Source organism: Rhinoderma darwinii, chromosome 5, assembly GCF_050947455.1.
Source record: "Rhinoderma darwinii isolate aRhiDar2 chromosome 5, aRhiDar2.hap1, whole genome shotgun sequence".
Classification (NCBI taxonomy): domain Eukaryota; kingdom Metazoa; phylum Chordata; class Amphibia; order Anura; family Rhinodermatidae; genus Rhinoderma; species Rhinoderma darwinii.
In genome coordinates, this window is record NC_134691.1 from 178,821,532 (window position 1) to 178,833,601 (window position 12,070).

The following is a 12,070-nucleotide window of genomic DNA, read 5'->3' on the forward strand; positions in this document are numbered from 1 at the left end:
TCTCTGGTTTTTGTGCACGGTGCTGCATGCTGAAGTATTTCTGGTGGAGAGGCATTTAAATAGTGGGATGCAGGTGTAGAAGTTATCCACGTAAAGGTGATAACCCTGATCCAGCAGTGGGTGCATCAAATCCCACACTATTTTCCCACTAACTCTCAGGACAGGGGGGTATTCTGGGGATTCTATCCTGGTATCCTTCCCTTCATAAACCCTAAACCTGTATGTGTACCCTGAGCTGCTCTCGCACAGCTTGTACATTTTAATTCCGTACCTCACCCTCTTGCTTGGCAGGTATTGGCGGAATTTTAGTCTCCCCTTAAAATGTACAAGGGACTCGTCTATTGCTATGTTCTTTTCGGGGGTTTACACTTCTTGAAATTTGGTGCAGAAATGATCAATGACTGACCGGATTTTGATTAGGCGGTCGTATGTGGGGTCATCACGGGGCGGGCACTGTACATTATCACTATAATGCAAAAATGTCAGAATCATTTCAAAACGTGTCCCGGTCATTGCCATGTGATTAAATGGGGTGCTGTATGAAACGTCCGTACTCCAGTATTGCCTAATCTCTGGCTTTTTTACTAGGCCCATATGTAGGACAAGGCCCCAAAATGTCATCATCTCTGCTGCCTCTATGGGGGTCCACCTAGCAAATGATAATTATCAGGGGGTGAGTTCCACATATCACTAATTTGGGGGGTTGCCTGATCTGATATCCTGGGGCGCATTTGTGGGGGTTCCTCATCACTGGATGAGGATGATGAGGAGGAGCTCAAGAGGAATGGGGCAATTCCCTCTTCTCCCTCGCTGGCCGATTCAGTGTTAGAGGCCAGAGATGGTGTATGCCTCCTCGGCTGAGTAAACCCTTTGGGATGATTGGGACATTTTTTATTAGGGGGGTATGTAGTGCTTCAACACGTGTAATAATTTATTTTTATAAAGGTGGTTGTGTGTGTTGTGCTTTTACTCGTGTAAATTAAATTTATAAAAAAAAAAAGGAAGAGAAGAAAAAGAAGAAAAGAATAAGATAAAAATTTAAGAGAAAGAAATTTACTGAACGTTTAGTATAAAACTGTAAAAATTCCTGACTACCTGACACTAACAAATAAATAACTAACGCTAACTATAACGCTGTAAATTGACTCTAAAACTGTCGCTACGCTATCAAAAATTTTGTGAGCGAACTTCAGTTAAAAAAACTGAATGTCCGTCACTAACTGACGCTAACTATAAATGGTACATTTATACTAAAACTGTCGCTACGCTATCAAAAATTTAGTGAAAGAACTTCAGTTAAAAAAACTAAATGTCCGTCACTAACTGATGCTAACTATAAGCTGTAAATGTATACTAAAACTGTCGCTACGCTATCAAAAATGTAGTGAACGAACTTCAGTTAAAAAAACTGAATGTCCGTCACTAACGGACGCTAACTATAAGCTGTAAATTTACTCTGTGTAAAAAAATATATAGCTAAAACTTCTGCTATATATTTTTTTACAAACCGAACATCAGTAAACGTCCGCTACTCTAACGCCCTAAACTTACTCTTTTTTACAATTATATATATAAAAAAAAAAAGATGCCCAAAAAAAACCTGCGTCAACAAATTACCACTGAGGCTGATTATAGACTGAGCACTCAGTAGCCGCAGGGTGCACACAAAAGATGATGCAGTAAAAAAAAGGACAAAAAATAAAAAACCTGCGCCAAAAACTTAGCACAAATGCTGATCAGTGACGGTGGTCTCTGATCAGTGCTCAGCGGTCGCAGGATGCACACACTAAAATGGTGTGTACAATGGGAACAAAGAAAAAAATAAAAACTGCGTAAAAAAAAAATGACCACAGATGCTGATCAGTGATGGTGATCACTGATCGGCACTCAGTGGCCGCAGGGCACAAACTTGGAGACGGTGCAGAAAACAGAAAAAAAAGTCCTGTGCCAAAAATTGAGTGCACAGAGCGATCAGTGATGGCGGTCACTGATCCGCACTCAGCAGCCGCAGGATGTAAAAATGGGGAGAGGAGGAGGGGGGAAAGGGTACAGGGATAAGAAGTTTAGGGGAAAAAAAGTGCTGCTGATTTTTTTTTTTTTTAGCAGTAGCTAAACTTTTCCTAAACTTCTTATCCCTGTACCCTTTCCCCCCTCCCCCTCTCCCCATTTTTACATCCTGCGGCCGCTGAGTGCGGATCAGTGACCGCCATCACTGATCGCTCTGTGCACTCAATTTTTGACACAGGACTTTTTTTTTCTGTTTTCTGCACCGTCTCCAAGTTTGCGCCCTGCGGCCACTGAGTGCCAATCAGTGACCACCATCACTGATCAGCATCACAGATGATGATGATCATGGTTCACTCTTCAGCAGGAAGCAGTCGGATGAAGACGTCACAGCAGGATCGCAGCACAGAAGGTCTCAGAATCGGTAAGTATGGCTTCACAGATGGTCACACCAGCTCTGCTCACCGTTCCTAACCGGAATGAGGTGGGCAGAGCCGGTGGAGGGTGTTTCAAACACCCGCCATGGCTGCGATTGGTCGGTCGGTGCAGACCGACCAGCCGTAGCGATCGGGGGGCTGGCATCACCATCATTTTTTACATGGAACATGGTAGGGATTGGTGCTGTCCTAGACAGCACCAATCACCACCATATCACTGTGCCCAGTGGCACAGTAATTGGCTAAAGCCACAAACGGCCGCAATTGGCCGGTCTGAATTGACCGACCAATGGCGGCGATCGCGGATGCGGGGGGGAGGCAACACTCCCGTGGGCATCGTGTACAGATGGCCTGCTGTTATGAACAGCAGCCATCTTTACTTTAAAACTTTCAAATTTTTTACTGTAACCGTTTTCCCGTTTTTCGTAAGTATACGACATTTTCCGGGAAGCACTGGCTTTCCATGTCATATACTTACGACAAATGTCGGGAAGGGGTTAAGATTGCACCAAAACAAATCCTGTATCTTCTATTTTGTTTATGTGAACCTGTCGGCCTGTTAATATTGCCCTAACTGTGGGCAGTATGATATAGTGACAGGTGCACTGATTAAACTAAACTATGTGTTACTTTAAAGTGCTGCGTCATTTTAGAGAAATCATAGCTTTAGCACTGGCTTGTGTCCATTGTTAGGGCGGCATGAGTGTGCTAAAAGGTTCCTTTGATGGCCTATGCTCAGGATAGGCCATCAATAGTTTATGGGTCGGTCCGAGCGCTGCTTCCTCTTCATTTCTATATGCTCACTGTGAATTGTCGACACGGATGTAGCGGCGATTCACAGTATTGCAGCCATCTCACAATGAAGTGAATGTGAGAAGGCTGCAATACTCTGAATTGCACTTCATCTGTGTCGATGATTCTCAGAGAGCAAGTAGAAATGAAGGGGTAGCATGATATAGTGCTGGACGGAGTACCGTTAACAGGCGGTGCCACGGTAGGGGGGCCCAGACAATTTAGCTGTATGGGGCCCTGAAATTCCTGATGGCGGCCCTGAATACATCACATCGGTAATCACACAGGTGCATCTATATATAAACATACATACATACTATGTACTGTAGCGTAGCTACTAAAGTGCAGGATTTGGGCCCTGAGTGTTATATTCAAAAGAAAGGAAAGTTACAAGAAAAGTGTCCCTTCTCCTTATTTATTAGTCAAGAAACATGAAAAAAAGTCTGGGTTGCTGTAGTGGAAAAGAAGTTCCACTCCGTCTTCAGGACAGTACAGGGTTTGGGCTGCCTTAGGAGTCCCTTTAGCTGCAAGCTGAGAAGGCTCCTTTAAGAAAGGTGTGATCTATTCACACAGGGCTCCCAGTCTGAGGAAGACAGGCATTGCCAGCCTGTGCGAGTCAGAGGTTCTGGTAAAAACATATGTTGTGAGGTGCTGGGTAGAAGGCCTTTCAGCCTCATAGTTAGGGAAGCTATATGTTTAGTCAGAGGCTGGACGGCCTAGGTTTTATTTTGAACTGTTTTGTAAAACCGCCTTTAACCCAGTCCACTGAGCCTATTTTGGTCTTGTGGACGCAGCCAATTTTTTCAAATCTGACATGTGTCACTTTATGTGGTAATAACTTGGAAATGCTTTTACCTATCAAAGCGATTCTGAGGTTGTTTTCTCGTGACATATTGTACTGTATGTTAGTGGAAAAAGTTGATCAATAAATTCAGTATATGTTTCTGAAAATCACCAAACTTTAGAGAAAATTTGCAAAAATTAGCATTTTTCTAAATTTAAATGTGTCTGCCTGTAAGGGCTGATTCAGACGACCGTGGCGTTTTTGCGCACCTAACCTGCTCCGTGAGGCAGCATCATATGATGCGCGGCTGCGTGATTTTCGCGCAGCCACCATCATTATAACACGCCATTTGGATGTTTGTAAACAAAAAAGCATGTGGTGCCATAGCAATTGCCCCCCCCCCCGCAACAATCGCCCTCCGAAATCGCGTAGCTGGGTGCCGATGTTGCTATAACAACTTAAATACGGCGGTTGCTATTGACTGCCGCATTTAAGGGGTTAATCGGTTTGGATCACCGCTGTGATCCGACCCAATGTTTTCCCCCAGTACTAGGGCTGGTAGTAGCAACCTGTACTGGGAGATGCCAGGCTGCAGGGAGCGCCTATGTGCTCTGTTAGGAGCACACGTAGATTAACGGGCTGCAGGCACAAGGACCAGCTCTGCAGCCCGTTAATCTACGTGGGGTGGTCGGGAAGGGGTTAATATATAAAGACAATAAAGCTGGTTGCGGACAGTTTTAACCCGAATCCGCTGTGTTGGAGTGAAAATTCTTAAGTGTGCCAACCATCTTGACGATCCTGTGAGCTAACTTACCCCAAGTTGCCACAGTACATACTCTGAAAAATATCAACAAATCAATTACAATACATATATCTCATAAGAAACCACAATATAAACCCCCAAATACCTAAAAATAACTATAAAAGCTCAAAGAGATCGGCTCACCACACTACAGAGACCAGCGGCTTTTAGCAGATCATACTGCGCATGTCTCCAAATCAGTGTAGCATTTTCCTTCAAACGCATCAGATCGTATAAATATAGTAAAGTAAAACCTCATGCAGAGATGATCACCTCTTCCTATAACTAACCACTCGCCATCCTTGACGTTGGTCAGATTCAGAAACAAGCATAAGAAGCATAGATTCCTACGTGGAAATCTCCAACCCGTACTGTGTCATATCAAGGGATGCTATAACTAAGCAACCAAGTCACATGACCGCGATCTGCCAATAGAATCCGGGGGGGGGGGACGTTTTGGGGAGAGGTTTAGTTGTTTAGTCACTCTGACTGGAGTAATTGGATAGAGATTCTAGATAAAAGATCAAAGGACTCTCATCTAATTTTAACCGTTATCTAGACTCCAAAGCAAAAAGGGCAGTCACAACGTTATAGTACAGCGCCCGTTATCGGGAACAACCACCTGGGCCGATCAATACATAGCAGAATATCCTAGCAATAATGAACATCCCAAAAAATAAACCTCATCACATCCATGTGTATCTGCTCTCTCTCCTATAAAGTTCACAACATTACAGTGAATGTCAAGGTAGGCAATCATCTCTGCAGGTATACTCAATGTAACGTATTTTCTTTATATGATGTCTATCTTTTCGGCGTCGGGTTCATTGGTGCGTGGTGAGCATATCCCCCTGGTATTGTCGACATCCCAAGTATCTAGTGGTAAAAAAAATATATAGTTAGTTAAACACCCATGGGAATTAGTATACTAAATGATAAAAGCATTTTGATATAAAAACAAATGAAGATTTCAATGCCTGGTATAGCCTTATACTCTAAATTGAGTCCCCTTGGTTGTAAAGTGTCTAGCTCATAGATCCATCTTAATTCCTTAATTTTGAGCAATGTTTGTCTGTCTCCCCCTCTCCTGAGTATTGGTACAGAATCAATAATTCTGAATCTCAATTGATTTAGTTGATGTTTTTTTTCAACTAACTGTTTCGAAACTGGCAACTCTAGCATTCTCTTCCTAATCGTGCTTTTGTGTTTATTTATCCTCAGTTTAATCGGCATGATAGTTTTTCCTATATATATATATATATATATATATCTCAATGAGCAAGGGCATGATATAATATAGACAACGTAATCTGAATTGCAGGTATATCGCTGTTCAATGTGGAATTCCTGTCCCCTATAGGGATGATAGGAATGATCTCCTTTTAGAATATTGTTGCAGTTGCAACAATTTAAGCATTGAAAATTGCCATTCTTAGGAGGGCAAAGGAAACTCAGTGTATCTCTCTTTCTGCTGTTATCAATCACACCTAAGTTAAATCTTGATGATCTGACGGATTTGGCTTTGACGGCAAGATCCAGCTTCTGTGTACAAAGGATACATAGAAGCTGCCTTTCTAAAAAGTTAAAAGTAAAAATTTTTTTTTACATTAAAACCTATTTAAAGTTGCTTATAATCACATAATACATTGTTTTATAAAAAAAAAAGCATTTATTTCAAAAGCTTACACCCGGAGCCTGCACCGATGAGCTGTTCTGGCTGTCTCCGGGCACTGGAAGTTATGCAATGGTCAGTCCTGGAAGCAGATGGCTTCGGTCATAGTATAAGGGCTCTTCTGCAGCACTGCAGCTCTGCTCCTATTCAAGTGAATAGGAATAGAGCTGCAGTACTGCAGCACGGCCACTATACATTGTACGGAGTCATCTTCTTCCGGCACCGAACACTGCATAACATCCGGTGCACGGAGGCAGCCAGGACAGCTGATCAGTGCCGGGTCTGGATGTCAAACTCCCACCGATCATATACTGATGACCTATTTGCGGATAGTTTATCAGTGTGAAAAACCACCCCATGCCTGGACAACCCCTTTAAGGCTTCATTTGAATAAAATAGCAAAAATTGTCCTGGCAGCAAAAGGATTAATGTAAATTCTAAAATGATTCCAGGCTTTTATGATAAAGTACAAGAACTCATAACACATATATATATATATTAGAATATAGGTTTTCATTATCCATATTGGATATATGACTGCATGTATAATATTTGTCAGTGATTTCACGTTTCTATTACATATGTTGTTGTTTTGTAAACTTGTAATGATTTTTGTTGATAGAAGAAAACTGCAAATGCAAAGTTACTCATTAACAAGACCACCTGCTAGTCATCAATATGTTACCTCTTGTTAACAGTTGGCAAGTATATAAGAAACTAAATTTGAAATGGTTCAAAATCCAATCTCACAAGACATTTACAAAAGCTTTTCCAATACCTTTAATGTATTTCACAATGTGTTTTAAAATGGGGTCATTATTCAATGAAACACAGAATGCTAAATGCAGAAAAGAGAACAACCCAATTAATCAACAATGTAATCAAATTGATTTAGTTACAGTGTTATGGATTGGAATTAAAGAAATAATAAATAACAACAAAAACATAAACTGTGAAGACAGTGAAGTTAATCTCTTTATTTCATATGTACAAATTATACAGCCTACATGAATCTTCACCAATCTTATATTTCTATTAATTTATTCATCCATCCTAAAGGCCTAGGGCATACGGCCGGAATATGGCTTCATACAAGCTAAGAGTTGTACGGAGCTGTAATACAGAACACATAGACGTTTATGGGGCCATATTTTATAGTCTTCCGATTTCATACAGTCACATTTAGGATCTAGGGGAGGATAGGTGCCTCATACAAGGATCACACAGCGGCACATAAAGTGACTGTAGGGACCCCATGTTCTACTGTACAGGGCCTGTTCATGTAGAATATATATGTGTATGATAGAAAAATTTGATTCTGAGCTCCATTGGAGATAGGGACTCATATGAGTGAAGACAATTTCTATACAGCACTTTGGAATATGTTGGCACTGTATAACGGGAATTAAGTAAAATAGATAAATATATCTATAATGCTACCATTGACTTCTGGAGATGCCACTTTACTGTAAAAGGTCATACAGAAATCTCTTCCATTTTGTTTTAATGTTTTTCTTATGCTTTTATTAGAAGTGAACAAACCATCAAGCAATAAGACCAGAAGAGCACATTGGGTCTGGTATACTTAATATGAAAAGAAAACAAAATATTTGATATTCAATTAAAATAAATACATAAAATAAGTTGTTTGCATCTAAGATACAGTAGTTACAACTTTGGCAGATAAGTGTTTCAGGTAGGAATCCTATAAGTCTCTAGATGAGATAATAACCATGTGCAAAAGACAGACAGCCTAGGGGTTCTTTTCAAAAAATGACACATTTTTCTTTTTAAAGATGTTTGTTAACTGCAGGTGCGAAATGGATGGGGGAAGAAAAACAGTGCGTGACTTTGCAGTACATTAAAAAGATGTTATCTACTGACTATTCAAAGTAAAGTTTGAGCTGCAAAATATCAGTTAAAAAGAAAAGCAAAATGTGAATAAAACTCAAAATAATGGGATGACCGGTATACAAGACTGCATCATAATGATGAGATTCATGTGAAATGAATACCTTACAGATATTTAGGTGGATCTTGACAACATTTTTATGAATTAGGAACATAATTTTTTACAATAATTTTGTACTGATTTAGGTATTTATCTGTATCCTCTACATATAAGTAGAAAAAATATAAATGCTACATTACCATGCTTTCATTTTCCGTTTTGGAGATGCAGCAATAAGCTTATTGCCATGGGTCCAGCTTGTCTTACCCCTGGCAACATGGCCAGCCTTAGGTTGGATTGTGCCCTGTGCGGGGCTCTCCATTGCTGCCCTACACAAACCAAAAATTACATATATAGACATGCACATACTGAACATATATACTGCACATACATAAAGGCAGATATTTAGACAAACAGGCAAATATATATATATATATATATATATATATATATATATATACACATTCTGTAATATATATACATACATAAAAGGTAAATACGGTATATAGACATACAGACACATATACACACACACATACACACACACCGGCACATAAATACACAGAAGGTTATTGAGGAGATGTATTTAAAAAAATACCTTAAAGCCTATGTACACTTTTGAATGTATTTTTTAAATTAAGTAAATCAAAGTTTTTTGTGTTTTTAATCACTTTTGGCTTACGTAAGTTCAGCTGAACTGACAGAATCAACTGAGAGAGAACATTACAGCTTCTATGTATACAGTATACATAGAAGCTGTAGCGTGAAAAGTAAAAAGAAAGCAACATTTAAATAAAAGTTAATTAGAAAAAGTTATTAAAAACACAAAAACCATTGGTTTAAAAAAAAAAAAAACATTTTAAAGTGTGCAAAGCCTTTAAAGTACAGCTTCAACTTCAGTGGCGTACACAGAAGAGGGGACCCCATAGCACAGAAAAAACTTGGCCCCAAATTACAGGGGCATAGCTAGGGGGGGCAGGTGGGGCATGTGCCCTGGGCGCAACTAAGAGGTAATGTGGGGGGGGGCGCCAGGACCGCACCATCCATGACGGTGGTCTGCTGCCACTCTGAGGGGGGCGGCGGCCGCACTGAAACCACCACACCCTCCTGCACTGTACGCCATGAATGGCTGGGTACGTTCCGTGCCCGGCCATTCATCGCCTTTCAACGACTCAAGCGGCACAATTACTTCTTTGCGCCGCTTGCGTCTTTGAAAGGTCGCTAATTGACAGGGCAGAATGACTTGCCCTGTCAATCAGCGCCTTTCAACGACGCAAGCGGCGCGAGGACATCATCGCACCCCTTGCGTCATTTAACCCCAGCAGACCTGCTCAGAAGAGAGCAGGTCTGCATTGCCACTGGATGGCGCAGGAACGGGATTAAGGTGAGTATGTAAAGTTTATTTTTTTTATCCAAATAAAAATGTGTGATATTATCTACAGTGGGGGCTCTATCTACAGTGGGTGCTATATACAGGGTGGGCTATATCTACAGAGGTTGGCTCTATCTACGGGGGGCTATATACAGAGATAGGCTCTATCTACAGGGGGTCTATATACAGAGTTCGACTCTATCTACGGGGGGCTATATACAGGGGTGGGCTATATGTTGAGCACTATAGTGGATGCTATATGTGAGGCACTATATACAAGGGTGGGCTATATGTGCAGAACTATTTATAGGGGGAGATATATGTAGGGGACTATCTACAGGTATGGGCTATATGTTGGACAATATATACAGGGGTGGACTCTATGTGGAGCACTATCTACAGGGGTGGCTATATGTGGGATACTATATACAGGGGGCTGTATGTGGGGCACTATCTACAGGGGGGATACATGTGGGGAACTATTTTCAGAGGGAGCAATATGTGGGTTACTATCTACAGGGGTGGCTATATGTGGGCACTATCTACAGGGGTGGCTATATGTGGGACACTATATACAGGGGGCTGTACTGTGTTCTATGCTTATTTCTATTGTGTTTTGGGGAATTGATTCACCCCCAGGTAACGAGCACATGGCCTGATTTTTTTGAACCATTGGAGTGCTGTGTTCATCTATTTCTGGTTTATATATATATATATATATATATATATATATATATATATATATATATACACATATAAAATCAATAAATTGTATGTACTTAAAAATAATACCAATGAAAACTAAAACCCAACCCGCAAGAAACAAGCCATCGGCTACATCAAATTAAAAATGCTCAAAAGTACTAAAACTTTAAAAAATAAAAAAAAACTTATTTACATATTTGGTATTGCCGCATTTGTAATTTTTTGGTATAACCCTTCCAAAAAAAAAAGGAAAGTGGGGAACAGCCCAGCTAGAAGTCGGGGGATGGTAATGTACGTAGGGCAAGACATTTCGTGTATATAGGGGATTCTATAATCAGGAATAATCTGTCGACAAGACCATTTCAACCGAATAGTTTGCAGTCTCCCAGGTTTCGGCATGTGGTCAAACAGGTAGATAATATACTGGGAGAGGATGGTGATGATTTAGCTGTCGTGGTCTATGCAGGAACCAAGAGAATACATGGTAGATGGAGAAGCCGTAAAAATGACTAGGCATCAAGCTGAAGGGAAGGACCTCCAAGGTAGTATTCTCTGGAATACTGCCTGTGCCATGCGCATCACAGGAAAGACAGTGGGAGCTCAGGGAGTTAAATGCATGGCTTAAGTCTTGGTGTAGAGGAGAAGTCTTTGGCTTCCTAGAGCACTGGCCTGACTTTTCATTGGGGTACAAACTGTATTCTGCAGATAATTTGCACGTGAATGGAAGGGGGTCCACTCTGCTGGGGGAGAGAATTCTAGCTGGAGTGGCAGAGTATATAACAAGGAATAAGGAAGGAGGTTAATGAAGAAAATAAAGAGCATAGGTTAGAGAGGGGTCAGACTATATTGGTGGGTGGAGAAATGGACTGTGTTGGAGGATTAGGCCAGTGGATAAGGAGATCCATTTGTTACAAGACAACATTGAGGATAAATATGCCCACAACTTTTCTTTTTCTTTTTTTTTAAATCACATTGCTGATACTGAATGTGAAAAACTGGAAGTCAACTTAACAAGTGCGTTCCCAAACGCCAGAAGTCTAGCAAGAAAAATGGGGGAGCTGGAGGCCTTGGTACTGGAGGAACATATCAATATAGTTGGTGTTGCTGAAACATGGCTAGACTTTTCTCATGACTGGGCTGTAAATCTACAGGGTTTTACACTATTTTGAAAAGACAGGGCAAATAGGAAAGGCGGTGGTGTATGTCTGTATGTGAGAAGTGATATGAAGGTGAGTGTGGAAGAGACAATAGTGGGTGAAGATTGTGAGGAGGTTGAAACCTTTGGGTGGAATTACAAAAAGACCCCCAACATCACTGAGCAGATGGAAGGTCAGATCTGATGGTACTGTAGTGATAATGGGAGATTTTAATTTCCGGGATATTAATTGGTATCATGGTTCGGCTTCAACTGCAAAGGGGAGACATTTCCTCAACCTGTTGCAGAAAAATTTTATGGGCCAGTTTGTGGAAGACCCGACTAGAGGTGAAGATCTGTTGGATCTGGTCATTTCTAATAATGCAGAGCTTTAAGGGAATGTCAATGTTCGTGAA